This window comes from Chroicocephalus ridibundus, chromosome 3 (genome assembly GCF_963924245.1).
Source record: "Chroicocephalus ridibundus chromosome 3, bChrRid1.1, whole genome shotgun sequence".
Lineage (NCBI taxonomy): Eukaryota > Metazoa > Chordata > Aves > Charadriiformes > Laridae > Chroicocephalus > Chroicocephalus ridibundus.
Window position 1 is genome coordinate 127,696,075 of NC_086286.1, and position 8,089 is coordinate 127,704,163.

Genomic DNA, 8,089 nt, shown 5'->3' on the forward strand with positions numbered 1-8,089 from the left:
AACAGCGTTTGACGGGCACCACATGGGCCATGTAAAAGCAAAACCCCCCAAACCAGCACCTGCTCTGGCAAAGGGGCTCTTCTCTTGCAGGTCACCGATTGAGCCCCATCGTCAAAAGCTCATCTGGGGAACAATCACCTTAAAATCATCCAGGGATCCCTGGGCTCCCCCTTCTCTTTCCTTACAGTTTTCTGTAACCAAATAATTTTTTTCTGATATGATAACGGGACCATGCCTGGTTATACTTCATCTGCCAGGCACTGCATATCGGCTGTGCCTGCACCCTGTGTTGGTGTGCCTGCACCACCATGGCACCTCCTTGTTCCCCAAATTACAAGCAGACGATGTATTTAGTGTATTTTATCCCAAATCTGCTGCGTGCGACCCGGGCAACATGCCCAGCCAAACCTGGGCAGAGCTCCCCGCTCCCTCGCTGGCAAGCGTGCAGCAGCCAGCGCCGGCTCGTCTCAACAAGCTGCCGGTGGAGCTGGGAAGGGGGAAGGGAGTAAAGCCGCTTGGCTCCCAGCTCCCACTCCAGCGGCTGCTGGGACACCCATGGGGAAGCGGAGCCCACTCTTGCATTAAAGAGCTCGTCCCAAAACCCGCATTTCCAAATCGCGATGTAAGTGCCCCAGCCATGTTTCTCCGGCGGAAACGGTGCTTTTAGCCGCTCGCCGCAGCTCCTGGCTTTCGTGGAAATGTTCAACCCAGTGATAGCCAGCTTTTTTGGAGAGCGTACACCTCTTAAGGTGTTTAGGAAACAAGGGGGTTCATTAAAGAGCTCACAGTCCCTCTCCTGCTCTTGCCAGGGAAGAGGTTTCCTCAGTGCCGGAGTCACAGGGACTTCTCCGGGAGACAAGCCGGCAGCGGGAGCAGACCCGCGGGCTCCAGCCTCCCCTCCTCTTCGCTGACTGAGCGAGGAGAAGCCAAGAGGGGAAGAGACGCTCAAGAGGTTTCCTTTTCTGCTCTTTGCCGCCTTCTACTTTTTTTTTTTAAACTGTGGCCTGTTTGCTTTTTTTTTTTTTTCCCTTTCCTTTGGCTTGTTCGTTTTTAACTCTTTGCTTTCCCTCCCAGCACTGCCCTTGCCTTGCATTCCACAGGGTTTCAGCAATCTGCAGGTCTGTACAAAGTACCGGGTCAAGTGCACTGGGCACGGGCTCTGTCTTGCATCTGAGTTCGGTTTATTTTGGAAGCTGAGTGGATCCAAGCTGGTGAGATACGGAGCTCCTAGGAAAAAAGCCAGGGCACTCGCGCTAAGGAGCCTGGCTCTTCACCATGGGGCAGGCCACTGGGCGCAAGCTGGAGCTTCACTGCATCTCAGTGGGGAAAAATTGTCTTGTTTGAAGAATGTGATGAAGATGGTCAGAGGTGTGGAGGAGCTCCTCTCCAAGAAAAAGCTGTATCAGCTGTGATATAAGGGGGAAACGATGATCCGCATGGACTATGTTGCTGGTGAGGAGGAAGGAGACCAAGGAGAAGTGTGACAGAGGTCTATAAGATGGTGAGTGGCTCGGAGACAGTAAATTTTTCTTTACTAGGTGGGATAATGAGTGAAACTGGTTTGCAAAACCACGTGGAGCCTTTCATCTCAGTCCCCTATGGAGCTGCGTGACTCCTTGCTGCAGGATGCTCCAGGTACTAAAGGTTCTCATGGCTCCAGAAACTCACAGGACAGATGGAAGAATAGTCCCCCAAGGGCTCTTAAACACAAAGATGTCACTTCTGGCTCGCAAAGTTACCGACCTGCAGGTTGCTGAAGGCTTCAAGACCCTTCATGGGGGAAGTCAGCGAAAGCTTGTCCTGTCCTGGGTCTCCTCCCTTCCAAAAGTGTCCCAGGGCTAGGAGCACCCTATGGAGATCTTCCACTTGAGGTAGAGGAGAGGGGTTGGGGGTCTCTGGCTGGACACATGCAGCACGGGCAAGATTTGTCCTCTCCTGCTGCTTGCTGTCAGCAGATGAGATCTCGGCACAGCTCTCCGAGCAGGTTTTTAGGATCACGGACATTTCTTCTTGGGCCTGCCCACGTTGATCTCAACCTGCCCTTCCCGCAGTCCCAGGCTTCTCACTCAGCCAACTCTCCCTTCTTTCACTCTGCTTCACTTAAAATAGAAAATTAATAATTAACCGGCCTGTCCTTTGAGCGGCAGGTAAAGAAAATCCCGAACACCTGCCTTACGGGTTGTCTGGTGCCCTGGCGTCTGTTTGTTTTTCCAGCGAGCTGCTCTCCACGAGCAGTGTGCTGGCGTTTCGGGGTGGCCTCCTGACTGCCCCAGGGCTTTCTTCTACCAGCCAGAGCCACCTCTCTTTGCAGCCAGCCTCTCCTACTGCAGTGCCTCTCTTGGCCACAATATTTGTGAAATATTGTGACTATTTCGGCGGCTGCCTGCCTTTTTGTAGATACAGGGTCTTCTCTCCAAGCCCAGGTATGCCAGTAGGTCACCAGCCCCCCGCAGCATCTCAGCGCCTTCTCTGATCCCCATCCTCTTGTACCCGTCTTGCAGCACACCTCAACATGCCGCTGAAGGTGGAATGGGAGGCAGCTTCACCCTAGTCTGGGAATTTTGGAATACAGAAAGATGATAGGAAAGGAGGTAGGAGTTGGCTGCTTTGGTCTCTTTCTGCTTGTTTTTCACTTAATTAATGTATTACCCTTTTTTGAATGAAAGATGCTTTGGTTGACCGGAGGGAGAAGGTTGGCCTTCTCCTTTTCCGGTGGAGAAGGAAAGTCCAGAGTTATTGCCCATCCCTGTTCACCTACAGACCAGGAACATCAGCACCCCCTTCTCTGGGGCTTCAGGACAACTCCAACAATGTCCAGAGAAGCAAAGATGCCTCTTTTAGATATATTAAATCAAACCCCCAATATTTCTGGCAGAATTGGATGAAAGGAATCCTCTTTCGTAAAGATTTACCCTTCCGATTTATGGGCGAGCTTGCAAATGCTGTGACCCCACTCACTTTTTTTTAACGACACCCATAAAGATGTCGTTAGTGTTAAATCAACCGATGGGTTAATATTTATTAAGGGACAGGGAGCATGCCAACACACCCCTCCTAGCCGGGGTAAACAAGGCTCAAACCAAGAAAATCTCCAGCCTTTTCAGAGCTTCCCGCGTCGCCCTCCTAAAAATTTTTCCCTTATGCTGCTAAAATTGTAGCAACGCAGGGGCGAGGGGTTTGGAGTCGGACCCGACCCAACGCTGGGGCAGCAGCCAAGGACCTCTACGCACTTTGGTCCCTGCAGCAGAGGAGCAGGGAGGGTGCTGCAGGTGACAGCAGAGCCTATTTTTTTCATTTAATCTCAATTTTTCATGTCTCTATAGGGCTGCAGACGGCGTGGAGTGGCCAAACACCTGCCCCGTCGCTTGCCCGCGCAGACGCTGCTGCAGCTCGGGGAGGGATGCTGCCAGCAGCACCTATGGATAAGGAGGCAGAAGACTGGATGGGAAGGCAGGTGAGTGTGTAGGAAGGTGGATGAGCATATAGGAAGGTGGGTTGGCATAGAGGAAGGCAGGTGAGCATATAGGAAGGTGGATGAGTGTATGGGAAGGCAGGTGAGTGTATAGGAGGTCAGGTGAATGTCTAGGCAGGCAGATGAGCATATAGAAAGGCAGTTGAGCCTATGGAAGGGCAGGTGAGTGTATAGGAATGCTGATAAGCGTACAGGAAGGCAGATGAGTGTATAGGAGGGCAGGTGAGTGTATAGGAAGGCGGATGAGCATATAGAAAGGCAGGTGAACACACGGGAAGGCAGATGAGTGTGTAGGGAGGCAGATGAGTGTGTAGGAAGCCAGATGAGCATATAGGAAGCCAGATGAGCATATAGAAAGGCAGGTGAGCGTGTAGGAAGGTGGATGAGTGTGTAGGAAGGTGGATGAGTGTATAGGAGGGCAGGTGGGCATATAGGAAGGCAGGTGAGCATATAGACTCCCCCCAGGCACGCCGGGGGGTCAGTTAGTTGTAGCCCCCCAAGGGGCAGCACCTCTGTCCATCGACGAGAGCCGGTGCTTACAGAGGGGGTGGGTCTGCCAGGGGGGCAAGAACCAGGTGAGCAGAAACCTCCACTCCCAGTGGCTCCGAGCCACCCAAGCCTCGCCTCGCTGAACACGGCCGCGCTGGCACAGCCGTGCCGGACCCTGTGTGCCGAGGCTGTGCCGAGATGACTCACCCCGCTGCTTGCAGCAGCCACACTTCCAACTAGCAACAAGTGAAAATAGAAACGTCCCCAGACCCTGAGCCAGGAATAACGTTGCAGGCTAGGGTTTTTTGGTGTTTTTTTTCCCTTTAAAGTGAAATCCCTTTTTTTTTAATTCTCTCTGACTCAGTCCCAATAAAGCCACCACACAGTGGCATAGTCTCCTCCCTGGCTTCTGCGCTGTGGCCCACGGCACGTCGTCCGGGGCGGATGCGGGAGGAGAGAAGCAGAGCCTGGCGAGGCGGGTCTGGAGGAACGATGCCACATCCTGGTGGGACACAGATCGGTGGTTTGTTGGGATGCAGAGCTTGGGAGCAAAAAAGGGAGAAGGAGGAGCAGTTGGTGTTGAAGCCTAGGCTGCTTTGGAAGTTTATATGATAGGAGTATGGACGACTGTAGGGATGGAGAGCTGGGAGATGGGAACAGTCAGACCCTCCTGTCTCGGTGGTGGGACAGGGATGACGGGTCTTCTTGGCTCTACCTGCTTTGGGATGAGCATCTGCTGGTGGCCACCATCAAATGGCAAAGGCGGGGTGATGGAAAGAGGGGAAGGGGACGTGATGGGACTGTGCCGGTCCCCATGGAGCCGCCTGGGGCTGGTGGGTGGTTGCAGCCATAGTGGAGGTACAGGGATATCCTGGGAGCAGGCACAACAGCGTTATCTCAGTCACCCCACGTAACCACAGCTCCCATTACATGCTGCCCTCCAGGCCTCCCTGGAGCCCTGCCAGCCTTTTTGGGGGGGAGATAAGCCAGGTCCCACCGCTCTATCAGGCCAGCCCACACCTAGAATCCAGCAAAATGCAGCCACCGTCCCCACCCCTGCCCAAGCCCCAGCCACGGGATGCTCATTTCCCTGGCAGAGTCCATCCAAACTGCCCCAGGGATGAATCAGGGCACAGCACACCCATTAAAAATTATTAAAATAGCAATTAAGGACTATTTACACAGCTCCGCATCCAAAAACTCTCACTCCCGGGAAGCAAGACAATGCTACAGGGGATTTTTCCCAGGGAATTCAAGCTGGATGAGGCGTGGAAGTAATTTTTTGGGGTTTTTTTGGAGCTTCTCCAAAAAATAATCACGCATTTTTCTTCTGATGTTTTTCTTCGGCCAACGCCACGTGGGGGGTCACCCCACTGCCCGCTCCCCCAGCGATGGGCACGTCCCAGAGGGACACTCGGGGGCCCCCATGCTGTATGTTGGGGGATAACCTGGGCCACCTACACTTAATTTTAGAGTTGGGAAGGGAGCGGGCAGCTCTCCAGGGCTGCTGCCTGTGCCTGCCCACGCTCCTGCCCGCAGCCGGGAAAACCCTCCATCAATCTTGCACGAACCGGCCGGGCTTGAGGCAGCTCCAAAACATCTCCGGGGCGTCCTATGCCACATCGAAGTGCTTTTCCGGCAGCGATGGAGGTGTTTCTTCTTGGGGCTCGGGGGGGCCAGCGGGCTGCTGGGCTTGCGGTGCCCGGGGCTTCTTGCATACCCGGGCATAGACGGGGCCGGGGCTCCCATCGCTGCCCGGCTCCTCCTGGATGATGATCTCCTGCACGGAGATGCTTGGCTCATCCCCGGCAGGCAGGGATGGGGAGTCCCCTGGGGCGCTGCCGGCATCCCGAAGCTTTTTTAGCATCCCAGATTTGTACCGGATGCTTTCGTAGATGGGTCCCTCGGCATCCGGCGCAGGGTCTGCCATGGCTTTGCCAGCATCCCCGGGCAAAACTGGCAGCTGCCAGTGCCGCAGGAACTCGGGGGTCCTTTGGGGTGGTCCAGAGAGTGTGTTGGAATGGGGTGTCCAGCCTGGAAGCCCCGCAGCTGGATTATCTGGATTCCCCGGCACTGTGGGGCTGTCTGCCTGCTGCCAGGGCTCACCGGGAGAGGGGGTGCCTGCAGGGAGGGAGAAGAGGGGATGCTGAGCCGGGGTGGTACCCCCAGCACCAGCACATGGCGGGGCATCCCCGGCTAATGCAAGGGTAAAGTAGCACCGAGTAAATGGGATTAAATGGGTCCCACTCCCACTTCTGTCCCTGCGCTTTGCTTTTAGCACGAAAAATAGTAAAAAGCACAGAAAAAGCAGCATGAGCATCCCCAGGTTGCTGGTGATAGGCCGTGCCCCCCGCCGCAGGGCCAGCACGGAGTCGGGACCTGCCGCCTGCCTTCCCGCGCGGCGGCTCATGCCTTCGGTCAAATATTTATTTAAGAAGGAGGCTCTGCTCTGTGTGCAGGATCTGTCAACACGGGAGCTGGCAGAGCAGGACGCCCAGCCGGTTTGTTCGCTCCAAAGGCGAAGGAGACGCTGGAAAAGCTGCGTAACTGGGTGTTTCTCCTCCTGCTTTAAATATGCAGGGGTATGGTGGTCCCATGGGATTTGGGGTGCAGGACCTTGGGTGCCGTGCCGCCGTGTGGGAAGCGTGAGTGCAGCGCATGGGACACGGGCTGGCGCAGGAGGTGGCAGGGTCAGATCCAGGCCAGAGCCCCTGGGGGCCAGCACAGCCTCCTCACTGCTCTCCAGCTCCCTCCTGGCAGAAAGCAACCCCTGCCCCATGAGCACCCCAATGGGAGCATCCCAACGTGAACACCCCGACATGAGCATCCCAGCATGAGCACCCTGATGTGAGCACTCCAACGTGAACACCCCGAGATGAGCATCGCAGCATGAGCACCCCGATATGAGCATCCCAGCGTGAGCATCCCAGCGTGAGCACCACAACATGAGGACCAAGAACATGGTCACCACAGCACGATCACCCCAACATGAGCACTCTGTTAGTACCCCAGCATGAGCACCCCAGCGTAAGGATCTCCAATGTGAGCACCCCAACACGAGCACCCCAGCATGAGCATCCGAAAGAGAACATCCCAACATGCACTTCCCAAAGCAAGCACCCCAATGTGAGCATCCAAATGTGAGCACCCCAGCACAAGCACCCCATTGTGAGCACTCTGTGAGCACCCCAACACGAACACCCCAGCGTAAGGATCCCCAATGTGAGCACCCCAACATGAGCACCCCAGCCTGAGCACCCCAATATGGGCATGCCAACGTGAGCACCCCAACTTGAGCATCCCAACATGAGCACCCCAATGCGAGCATTCCAACGCGGGCACCCCAACACAAACATCTCAGTGTGAGCATCCAAACATGGGCATCCCAACGTGAGCACCCAACCATGAGCACCCCAACAAGAGCACTCTGTTAGCACCCCAACATGAGCACCCCAGCATAAGGATCCCCAAGATGAGCACCCCAGCATGAGCCACCCAACATGAGCACCCCAGCATGAGCATCCCAAAGTGGGCGACCCTACATCAGCCACCCAACAGAAGCACCCCAGCCTGAGCACCCCAAAGAGACCATCCCAACCTGAACACCCCGACATGAGCACCCCAAAGCAAGCATCCCAATGTAGACAACCCAACGTGAGCACCCCAACCTGAGCGTCCAAACGTGGGCACCCCAACATGAGCACCCCATCATGAGCATCCCAACGTGAGCACCCCCAATGTGAGCACTCTTAGCACCCCAACGTGAGCACCCCAGCTTAAGGATCCCCAACATGAGCACCCCAATGTGAGCACCCCAGCGTGAGCACCCCAACATGAGCACCCCAAATGTGAGCACCCCAACTTGAGCCACCCAACATGAGCACCCCAACGTGAGCACCCCAACGTGAGCACCCCAACATGGGCACCCCAATGTGGGCACCCCAACACGGGCATCTCGATGTGAGCCCCCCCCAGCCTGAGCACCCCAACGTCAGTGCCCCAATGTGAGCACCCGAACGCGTGCACCCCAGCACGAGCCCCCCGCCGTGAGCCCCCCCGATGTCAGCGCCTCAGCAAGGTGCACCCCAGCACCCCGAGGGGCCAAGGCTTCGCATTCCGGGTGTCCCT

At 55.8% G+C, this 8,089-nt stretch overlaps 1 long non-coding RNA gene across 1 annotated transcript; it reads left to right on the top strand.

Annotated features, from left to right (window-relative positions):
• Positions 1–2,197: 2,197 nt before the first annotated feature.
• Positions 2,198–4,202, top strand: LOC134513677 (uncharacterized). The gene is made up of 3 exons (XR_010070488.1): positions 2,198–2,423; positions 2,502–2,591; positions 3,324–4,202. It is a non-coding gene; the product is annotated as an uncharacterized LOC134513677 (long non-coding RNA).
• The last annotated feature ends 3,887 nt before the right edge of the window (positions 4,203–8,089 follow it).